This window comes from Echinops telfairi, unplaced genomic scaffold (genome assembly GCF_000313985.2).
Source record: "Echinops telfairi isolate 266 unplaced genomic scaffold, ASM31398v2 ScPeMD7_7468;HRSCAF=8506_0, whole genome shotgun sequence".
NCBI classification, from domain to species: Eukaryota; Metazoa; Chordata; class Mammalia; order Afrosoricida; family Tenrecidae; genus Echinops; species Echinops telfairi.
This window is the reverse complement of record NW_022111369.1, coordinates 54,580,936-54,592,383: the sequence shown is the minus strand read 5'-3', so window position 1 is coordinate 54,592,383 and position 11,448 is coordinate 54,580,936. Positions and strand designations below refer to the sequence as shown.

The following is an 11,448-nucleotide window of genomic DNA, read 5'->3' as shown; positions in this document are numbered from 1 at the left end:
CCCCCCCCCCCTTGCTGTGCAGTGTTGTGCGCATTTGCTCTTAGTAATTGAGTGCATGGGTTTTCAGGTCGTTAGTCCTAAACGTCAGCCACATTTGCACCATCTCTCTTCCCCTACCCCCTTTGCTCCTTCTCCACAGTCCCATCCTCCCTTCTCCCAAGCCCTTCCCTCTTCCCATATTGGGCTGTTGAGCTACAGGGTTGACGAGGCCCTAGACAGCCACGTTCTCAGGACTTTAAATTTATTTTTTCAAATGAAACAGATGGTTGTTTTTAGAAACTTTGCAAAGACAGATATTTGGCATGTTAAAATTAAACTTGAGTTTGGTTTCTAAAATAAACAGTTCAACTTTTTTGGCCCTTAAAAGAAATACTGTGGAAAATACTTCGAGTATAACTGATATTCCCCTTGTTAAACCGGGGGTTGTTGTTGGGTGGATTCCAGTGCGTGTTCCTTTTCCTTAGGAAGGAAAAAAAATTGCGTGTGTGTGTGTGTGTGTGTGTGTGTGTGTGTGTGTGTGTGTGTCTTATTGCCAAGCACACACACGCGTTATGAGGCTTGACAAAAGTCAAGAGTGGTTTTGTAATTTGGTACACAGTAAAATGTCTCCTGGAGACGGCGACGAATCGAGCATTGGTTGTACTTAGATCGATGTGAAGGTTTGTGCATTCACAGCTCGGATCAACACCGGGCAGCAGCGAAGGGCTTGAACTTAGCAATGATGAGGTGGCTGCAGGACTGGGCATTGTTTCCTTCTGCTGCATGTTGCGTTGCTATGACCAGGGACTAACTCAAGGGCACCCAACCACAAGAGCGGCATAGTTTGGGCGACATACGGAGACGTTCCCGAGAATCCTCAACATCAATTGTACTGCAGTAAGCCCCGCAGTGCTGTTCAAATCTATTCTTATTCTCATTTCATACAGATGAGGACTAACTGAAAGACCAGCTTTATTAGGGCTGGAACTGCCCTAGCACCAGGAACAGGCCTGGCACACGGGGAGTGTTCAACAAATGCAGACTGAACCGTTGCCCTAACAGCGAACACTAACATCGCCTGTCCCCTTTCACTGCAGAACTTCCGCAGGACTTGTTGTTAAGGCCGCGGCACTTGGTATTTGTCAGGTGTCAGGCTGGGGTCGGGGCAGGGGCTGGGTGTGGCCAGTGGCGATTCTCTAATAGAATTCTTGCCCGGGCTCTATCCTCACCGGTATTAATTGAGTTCAACCACCGTTCGGCTGTCAGAGGCGTGCTGCATGTTTCTGGAAAGCTGAAACAGACCAGGGCAACTAAGAAGATTCTGCTTGGCCATCTACTTCCAAACAAACCAGCCCTTGAAAGCTCTCTGGATCACAGTGGTCTGATGCAGACTAAGAATACAGAAATAGCGACAACATTTGAGTGTCCATTTTGCCAAAGCCACCCGCTGCAGCCAAAGGCCAAACAATACCCAGGCTAAGTTCCAAGGGAAAAAGAAGGCTTTCACGAATGGATGATTCTGAGTCCTAGTTAGTCCTCTATTCCCAAAGAGTCTCATTCGGAGACGTAAGCGAGGCCTTAGCTAATCTGCCACGAGTAGGTCCAAGGTTGCCCTACCAAACTGCTGAATTGGAGTTTAGGAACATTTTGCATGATGCCCTCAGAGGGTCCCTCCCATACTAACACCACAGAGCGCCGGCTTCCTTGTGAAATGCCCACAAGAATTGTATTCCTTCTGCTTGTTGGGAACGCTCATCGTTAGCACTGGAACCCAGGGCCGGCAGGGAACAGATCGACAATATTGCCTTCCCTCCAGCATCCAGCCAAGGAAATGCGTGGCGGGCCTTCAGGAGCATTTTCAGAGAGGTCGGAGGCTGATGTGGCACCGAGCCATTGTTGGCTCAGGTGCCCTCGCCCTCATCCTTCGACGCGGCTCTGGTTTTTTATCAGCAGTTTCACAGCCCCCACCTTTGTTGTCTGTGGTACAGTGGGGAGCTCTCAGCGACCCTATTGCAACAGAACGGAACCCCGTCCAGTCCTGTGCCATCCGCACCCTTGCTGTTCGAGCCCGTTGATGCAGCCGCTGTGTCAGTCCATCTGGTCCAAGGTCTCCCTCCTTTCACTGCCCCTCTGCTTTACCCTGGAGGACGGGTTTCTCTCCTGCAGGAGTGAGACAAGGCTCCATGGCTGCCTCTCGGGAACCCTCCGTCTGCGCTCACCATTGTCCCCGTCCTCTCCCCCCTTGCTCCTCACGTCATGGTTTCTGACCCTGGAGGTGGAGACGCAGGAAGAAGTGGACGTGAGCAAGAACTTGTTAATGCACAACAGGGGTTAAGAGAAGAGGGGAAAAAATCCTGCTCCCCGAAAGCTGGTGTCCCAAAGGTTACGCGGTACTAGAAGTACTGTTTTTAATGTCGTTGTCATTTTCAAACCTTCTCTGCCTTTCCTGTAAGACTCGGGTCTTTTGGGCAGTTTCGAGGATGAAGGTGAGTGTCCAAAGTCACTTGACCCCAAACCGAGGTGCACACGTGCATGCCTGTTTTTTTTTTGGCCGCGGGCAGATGGTTTGGATGATCTGGTGGCCAAGCTTTCCTCCTGCCCTGTACAGGGGGACTCTGCTGCCCTGAGCAGGTGAGGGTGGGAGGCAGTTTCTGCCCCCACACACCTGCTGCCCTGTCGCACAGGGAGGGCATTGTTTGTCGGAGTGAGCGTGGGCTCCTTTTTCCCGGGGTGCATTGCAGTTTGGCGTGGTGAATGTGAGCTTGGCGTGGATGGGGCGTACTGGATTTCCAACACGCAGGGACTAGGCTAGGCGGAGGAAGGGTGCCTGCTCTTGGTGGAGGGAGGTGTACTGGACCCTGCTCCCTGATCTTGGTGCGGTGCAGCCTCGGGAAAGAATTTCTGCACCCCCAGTATCCTCATCCGTAAATGGGGGCACAGACCATGGGCGAAAACGGCAGCAGTCAGCTTCAGTGGCGATTCTGGGGGTGATTCCAATCTATCAGCGACCCTGTAGGACAGAGTCAAACTGCTAGTTAGGGTTTGGGAGACTGTAACTCTTCACAGTAGCAAACAGTCTCATCTTTCTCCTGTGGAGCAGCTATTGTTATTGGATACTTCGTTTTTAAACTTCTAAGTTAAGCACGTCTACATACAAATAAATGACGTCTTCATCCAATTGACTCTTTGGTCAGATAAGAGGCAACTCATGAATCAGATTGATACACGTTGCTGCCCCATTCCATGTTATATCCCCATACTATTTAGAAGAAAGTTTTTAAATAATTCTATAAGTAATATTAAGTATAGAAAAATGGGCAAGTATCAAGATGAAAACACAAATCACCTGTAATCTACTTCCCTAGAAATAGCCATTGTCCACAGCGTGGTCTCTCCCCATGCTGCGCACTCCGTTTGCAAGGCAGAATGGGAACATGCTGTTGCTGTATAGCTTGATTATCTTATCCCCCCAGCTGTGTTCCTTGGACGATGACTTTGGGGTGGGGTTACAAATGAAGAGCTGGTGTAGGAGTGTGCTTGGTACAGCCGTGGCACGTCTGTCTTGCCTTACAGAAATAGCTGGGGGTGCCTGGCTGGGACCTGAACATTGGTCCCGTTCTCAGGCTCAGCACTTGGCTCTTTGTAAGCTCTTAGCCCTAGTTCTTCACGGATGGCTTTTGTAGGATTCTGGCGTTTGCGTGTTCTGTGCCAGCATCCCCAGTGAGCGCGAGTTATTTCAGTTCTGCATTTTGACTGCCTTGAGGCCCTCGAGCTGAAGTGCGGCCGGCTGGAGGGGGCCCAGCCACACGCTTGGCAAGTCAGAGGTGTGGTTTTGTTTTGTTTTGGCCTGGCTATAGCATGCATTTGATTATGCTTTTGACTCGCTTGTTGGCTGTGGGCTTGGTATATTACTTCCTTTACTAGGAAGTGAAAGTCGATGCGTTTCCCCTCTGGATTAGCACGGCTGTGAAAGGTTCAGGTGGACGTGCAGTCTGCATTGGGAGTGGGCTGTCCACCCTGACCACACGGGAATTCCTCAGGGCTTTCCTTCAGTGTCTTCTGGTCCGGCCCTTTGAAGTCCTGAGATGTTAAATCTGGACTTCATTTGTTTTTGTTTTTGGTCCTCCCCTCCGCCCCCCCTTAACATATTGAGCAAGTTAATTTTCTGTTTGGGTTCCTCTGGGTATTGCTTCCAGCCCTCTGTGCCCCAAGAATCTACCCCGAGCCCTGCCAGAACATTCCTGTGGTTTTCCATGGGACAGACCCGTGCATTATGAACTTTTCAGTGGTGGCGTGTTTCTTCTGTGGTTAATTAAAACATCTGGCTTTCTTTTTCTGCCAAGAGAGCACCGTTGGTTGGTCAAGCATTTCAGGGGTTCAGATCCCTAGCCCTCCCCTCCGAGTCGCCCCAACGTGCCTCTAGGTCGCCGTAGAAGCTCTCATCTCTGCTCGTGGAACGGTTTTTAAGCGTTTGGAAGGATGGTTGGGGGTTAGCCGGCTGCACGGACAGGTTTCCGAGAGAAGGAGGGCTTGAGCGTGGGTCTCACACTGGCTCCTGGCTTCTCCCCCTCCAGGTTGGAGCTGCTGTGGGTGTGCTCTGCGGGCTGTAGCCAAGCATGCTGTGTCGGGTCTGCCCCGCCGAGGAAGAGAAACATTCGCTGGATGGAACATCCATAGAAGAAAGCTGCTGCGAAAGCTCGAGACAGATGCCAACTGGCACACCCTCAGGTGGGTAGAAATTAAGGTCGACTGCTGACGGGACTGGGGTGGGTGGGCAAGGCTGTGCATTCCTGTTGCTATTGTCTCAGCTGTGCTTGGGGTGCAAATTTGCATAGCAAATTCGGTTCTCTCTAACAGTGTTTACAAACCCCGCTCAATTTTTGCATGGATCAGCTATCTCTTTATTTCCATTTTGCTGGTTCTGTCTCCAGTGTGCTAGCTCCCCTTCCTACGACTGACTGACCGGTCTCGCAGCGGTCCTTGTGTCCGGGATCATTTTACGCATGGCTGATGGCATTTGGCTGCAGCCCGTGTTCGTAGGGTGATGGTCTCCAGGGTTCTTGTCCTCTCTATTGGTCCACTCCGTCTGACTTTTCCATACTGGGTTTTTGAGACGACCCAAGAAAATGATTCCCAGTTATTCTCGGGATTCCTAGGAGGGTTCAGATGGCAGATTTCTCTTCTGTGTGTAGTGCAGAGATTCCCAAATGGATTTGGCCTACCATGCCATTTTCAGGAAAGAAAAAGCAAAACAAAACAAAACAAAAAACCCCAACAAGGTACTCATTGCCTCCCCTGGCAAGGACAACTTGTGTACCATATGTAGTTTATCATCCAAGAGAATGCCGAGGTACCTGCTTCCGTAGCTCCCCTGGATCATTCGTTCCAGCGCCCCCTAGGGATCGGTATCGCCCACATTGGGAATGGGGGTTTCTTCATCTTCCACTGTATCCTCCCTCCAGTCTTCCTCTCTCGCCCTCCCTAAGACGAGAGGAAGCGCTTCAGCCTGAGCGTGGGTGCAGGCAGGGCTGGAGGCCACCCAGCCGGCATGACCTGAACGTGCTGCATTTTGGAGAGGAGGCAGTGTGCAGACTCGTGAGTGTGGACTGCAGTGTGCACACGTGCTTCCCAAGGCTTGCTCCTAGTTCTCTCTGCACACGGTAAAGGGCGGGCCAGGGAGACCCGCCAGTCCCCTTGGGGCAGTGGCTCTCAAACTGTGGTTCAGGACGCCTGTCACAGGAGTCGCCTAAGACCGTCAGAAAACACATAAATATTTCACAATATGTAGCGACATAGTGTGGTTAATCACTATGCTTTAACAGTGCTTAATTATGTTCAATTTGTAACAATGAAAATACATCCGGCATATCAGATAGTTACATGACGATGCATAACAGGAGCAAAATGACAGTGATGAAGTAGCAATGAACATAATCTTACGGTTGGGGTCACCACCGCATGAGGCACTGTGTGAGTTGCGGCACGAGGAAGGTTGCGAACCATTGCCTGGGGGCTCTCCTTGCTGTGCTCCCCTAGCTTGCCTGGCAAGGTTTGCACACTCTTATTCTCCAACCAAAATGTGGTGAAAGTACGGAAAGGGAGGGGTGTGGTTTAAAAACCGGATAGCTCACCTGGCAGGTGGCTCCGCTCTCACCCAGCCGCATCTGCAGCCATCCACTCTGTCTGAGAGCAAGGCGAGCCACGCCCCTGTCTGTGGTCACGCGACCTCCCGGGAAGCTTATTCCTGTCTTTAATGCTCTCTTGGGATGTGGTGCTTCTCTTTTTAGCTTTGTCGTTGCTGGGTTGTTTTCTTTTTCTTTTATGTGATTTTCTGTCTGTGAAATCCAGGATAGGTATAGAGGCAGGAGCTGGATTGCCAGTGTCCTGGGGCCATGGCAGGCAGGGGTGGTTGGGGGCGGTGGGGAGCTAACCCCAATGAGCGCAGGAATGAAGAAAATGTTCTAAAATTGATTGAGGTAATGATTGCACGGCTCTTTTTACCATGATTGAATGATTGAGGTGTGTGATATGTGAATTATATGTCAATAACACTGTTAAAAGATTTTTGTGGAAAATTCCATTGTCTTTTAAAACCCTCTGTTCCACAAAGGTTTGGAGCCCCCTCAGACACAGGAAGACAGGCAGCGGCTCAGCAGGTTCTCCATGTTCAGTTAGTGACGCTGATTACGTTCAAGTAGCACAGCCATCATGACTTTCCAAAGCACTCCAGCATCCTTCATGTAAACTCTGTGCTTGCTGAGCAGAAACTCCTCTGCCCCGCCGCCGCCCACCCTGGAGGACCTACAACGCTGTTCGGTTTCTGTGAGGTCGAGGGATATAGACGGGACTTCATACTCTCCGTCTTCTCCCCGTAAAGAGTTTTAGTCTCGGAAACCCGCAGGCAGCTCTACTCTTCCTTTGGGGTTGCTGTGAGTTGGCATCAATCCATGGCAGTCAGTTTTAATTTTTATTTTTGGTACGGGGCCCTGCGATTTAGGATCTGCTTGATGCCAGAGAGTTTTGAGGGTTTTATCTTTGAAGGGGGTTTCAAAGAGTTCATGGAAAAAGGGAATGAACCAGTATTTGCTTATTTCATGGCAGTGAAATCGGTCTTGGTTGTTTGTGATGGACTCACGTGGCTCACACGCCGTGTGCAGGGCTCAGCCGTGTCGCAGTGGGCATCAGGACTCCATCCCCTTGTGTGGCCGAGTTGTACTTTATGGTGTGCATATATGATGTAGTGTCTGTCTGTCCATTTGTGGGCGGCATTTCTGCCTTTGGGCTACTGTGAAAAGTTTTGCAGGAAGCATTGATGTACGGGTCGCTGCCCGTGGTCCTGTCCTAACTTGTTCGGGGTGAGTTTCTGGGACTGGGATTGCTGGGTCGTGGGGGAGTGCTATATATGGTAGAGCTCGACTTCTGGAAGGACCGCCAAAATGTGCTAACGTTGATTGTGACTGATTGCACCATCCTTGTTCATCTGGTTCACAATGCATAGACTTGATAGTGTGGACACTGACATTAAGCACGTTGTCAGGTACTGCCAAGTTGGTCCCTGTGGCCAACAGAATGAAACACCACCGGATCCTGCACCATGCTCATGATGGTAGTGAAGTTTGAGCCCATCGATGCAGCCACTGTGATCAGTCCATCTGGTCAAGGGTCTTCCTCTGTTTTGCTGACCCTGACCTATGATGTTTTTTCCAGAGACTGGACTCTCCTGATAGCATGGCCAACGTGTGTGAGCTGAAGCCTCAGCCATTCTTGCTGAGAAGGAGCATTCTGCCTGAACTGCTTCCGAGACAGATGTGTTTGTCTGTTTGGGAGTCCAGAACAGGCTCCGGACACCCGAATAGTCATGAGCCCGCCTGCTCTTCGTACCAGCGAAGAGCTCCACCAAGCTCACCTTCCATCGGTTTTCCTTAGTAAAGACCCCAAAGGGTTTTCTTTTCTAAACTGAATTCTAACGTTGCAAGAAAGAAAAACAATCCAAAACAACACCCTCTTCGATTTTAAACACCAACTGTTCATATTATTTAATAGGACTTTGAGCTCTTGTCAGTGTCCACATATCTGTCACGTTAGAATCCACCTGTCCACTTGCTTGCCTTCTTAATTTTCACCTTTGTTTGCTTGCCATTATTTTGCAACTACCCACTCTGTGTATCTGTCAAAATCGATTACATTCTAAGCCGCATGTTTGGAAGGTCATGTAGCATTTATTGAGCTTGCATATCCAATTTTGGACTAGGCCTACTAGTGATATTTATATATTTGCTTTAGGAGCCGTTATTATTATTATTGTTATTAAACATTCTGAGCCTGAGGACCCTGGTAGTGTAGTGGTGACCGACGGGACTGCTCACCAAAGTCAGCAGCCCCTCTGCTGGAGAACTCCTGCAGGAGTTAGAGTTTCTTGTAAACCCACCTGGGCCGTTCTCCCCTGCCCTCGAAGGGGCTCTATGAGTCCGCCCGGACTTGACGCTGAGTTTGGTTTGGGTTTTGAGCCTCAGTGAATGTTACGGGTGCTCCTGGTCTAAGATTTACAAATAGAAAAAGAGGTACATTTTTGGACTCTTTCCGAATCCGTCATGCCATGGGAAAAGCAAAATAAGAACCTAAAATAGTAGGCTTTAAAAATTCACAAATAATGATGTTTGGGCTATTAATTACTTCTTTTCCTTTTTAATCATGTGATTACATGTACATCTGTGATTAAAAATTCAGTACTCATCTTCAGAAATAGTATATCATTTTCCATTTGGAATAATATGTACGTACACACATCTAAGAATCCCATTACATATTTACTTGTGTGTGTGTGTATAAACATATATCTTTCCATCAATATTTTATAACCCAAATGTGAAGCAGGACCCTCTCCCATTTTGCAATTAGAATTGTAGCTCCATTTACGTAACTACTAAATTGTGTTAAAACTGCATTTTGGACAATGTGGGACTACTAACCATCACTGTTCGTTAGCTAGGGAGAAAAATAGGATTTAGTGTTCGGGAACAGTTCTTAAAATGTTTCATTCAGTTACTTGCTTTTCCAGTCTGTGAGAAAGGAAGGCTTTCTGGAGCCTGTACTTAAGTCAATTGCAGGTAAGAAAGATAATTTCAGAGCTTGGCCAGTATTAGAATCTTGGTATTTACTGTAAACACAATTGTTTCAGGAGCAGCCAAATGAGAGGTTATTGGAAAGCTGCCCTGGATTTGTGTGAACACCCCAGGGAGCAGCTGCCGTTCTCACCAAAGCCTTAGCTGGCGCTCTGTTGTAAGCCAAATTTCTGAGTGCATCCTGAATTGAAAAGGCTGATTTCTCCCTTTTAAAGTCAAGCATTGCCAGCTTTTTTGTTTTATAACAGCTTTATTGAGATAAGACTTTCTACTCACAGTAAAGAGTTACAGCCCTAGAAACCTACATGGGAAGTTCTACCTGCCTATGGGGTCACCATGAGTTGGAGAAGGACTTGGTAGCAGTGATTTTTAAATTTTTAATTTTTATTGAGCTATAGCTCACAGCCCATAAATCCCCACTTTCAAAGTGTGCAATGAAATGCTTCTCATGTAGTTACCGAGTTGTGCCGGCACCACACTCTCTAAGTTTCATTCCCTCGAAAAGAAACCCAATGATGTGCCATTTCTTCTCCCAAGCCCTTCAACACTACCACCCTCCTTCTGTCTTTAGGGATTCGCCTCATCTGGACATTTCATACAGGGAAATTCAACACCCTGAGGCATGTTAGGTCTGCCCTCGCTCACTCCGAATCTTTTCACGATTCCTCCGTGTGCGGCGTGTGCCACCCTTCATTCCTTCACATGGTACACCCACGCCGTGTGTACCGCACGCCAGCTGGCCGTTCCTCAGCCAGTGGAGGCCGGAGCCCTCTCTGTGATTTGGAGGCTGTGGGTCCCGCGATGCTGGGCATTGTGTTCGAGCCTTGCTGGGTTATCAGTTCAGTTTCTCGGAGTGGACTCGTTGGGTCCTGTTGTCATCACTGCTTAACTGACCCAGGTGCCATTGGGTCAGTGATGACCCACGACGACCCTCAGCAACATTGTAGGACCCTGCCTGGTCCTGCGCAGTCCGCACACTCGTTCTTATGGCGGAGCCCACAGGGCAGCCACTGCTGACCGATGGTCCTGTGGTGTTAGCATGTGGAGGAAGTGTGGGCAGCCACTGCTGACCGATGGTCCTGTGGTGTAGCATGTGGAGGAAGTGTGACTGTGTCCGTTCCCTTCGCATTGGTAATCTGTAAGGGTTTGTCTGAACCTCTGTTGTTGGGCCTCTTTTCCTCCTGCTGGCAGCTGTGATTTTACTTAGCATTTTCCGAATGGCTGACGATGCTAGTTCATGAGCATCTTTTATGCACTTATTATTAGCTCCTTCTATATCTTTTTTTTTTTTCGTGGTGGTGGGGTAAGTCTATTAAAATGGCTTATCTATTTTAACATTGAGTGGTCCTGCGATTCTTGAGTTGTGTCATAGAGGTGGTTATGTGTTGGACCATTGAACGAGAAGCCAGCGTTGTGAGCCTACAAGCTGCTCTGTTGGAGAGAGAGGATGCAGTGTGCTCCCATAGAGATCGGCAGCCTCAGAGAGTCGCCTAGAGCAACAGGCATACGCGATCCTATAGGGTTGGTATGAGTTGGGATTGACCCAACAGCATTGGGTTAGGGCAGGGCTGGCAAACTGGTGGCCCACAGGCCGCATGTGGCCCCCAAGGTAATTTTTTGTGGTCCATGATGCTCTGAAATAAAATGAAACTAGAAAAAATTGTTATAAAGAAAATAGCGCTTAGGGGAGATCGAAGCAATACCGTACACACAATTCCCTCGTTACATTTTATTTCAGAGCACCGTGGGTCACAAAAATTACCTCGAGGGCCGCCGAGCCGCCTGGGCTGCTAGTGTGACAGCCCTGGGTTAAGGTCATGTTCTTTTACCATACTCACGCACTCTATGTTGAGCACGTCTTCTGAGAAGCTGGACTCGATGAACAAGAACATGGATTGAGGATTGGAGGCAGGCTCATTACTCACCGCTAACATGCAGAATGACATAATTTTGCTTGCTGAAACCTGAAGCAGATACCGAGGATTAAAGGTTCTAGCCTTCGATACGGATCACACCGCCACCACCAGAAACCTCACAACTGGGTCCATAGACAAGGTGATAAACGGAGAGAAGGTTGAAGCTGTCAAGGCTGTCGTTCGACTTAGCTCTACCATCAGTGTCCATGGAAACAGCAGCTAAGAAGTCAAACAGCACATTGCCTTGGGCCAATCTGCCGCACAAGACCTCTTTAAAGTGCTACCATGTCACTTTGAGGACCAAGGGGTGACTGACCCAAGACATGGTATTCTGTATTTATTTATTTTTAAAATCATTTTATTGGGGACTTGTACAATTCTTATCACAATCCATACATATACCCATTGTGTCAAGCACATATGTGTATTTG

At 48.7% G+C, this 11,448-nt stretch overlaps 1 protein-coding gene and 1 pseudogene across 1 annotated transcript in view; one reads left to right on the top strand and one right to left on the bottom strand.

The window, feature by feature from the left end:
• LOC123520977 (amyloid beta precursor protein binding family B member 2-like) overlaps nt 1–11,448 on the top strand; it is a 279,202-nt gene that overhangs the window by 51,096 nt on the left and 216,658 nt on the right. The window contains exon 2 of the mRNA XM_045284051.1: nt 4,554–4,707. The gene's annotated coding sequence lies outside the window, so the exon portion shown is untranslated. The remainder of the gene's footprint in view (nt 1–4,553; nt 4,708–11,448) is intronic.
• Nucleotides 1–11,448, bottom strand: part of LOC101660354 — a 54,869-nt pseudogene that overhangs the window by 38,174 nt on the left and 5,247 nt on the right.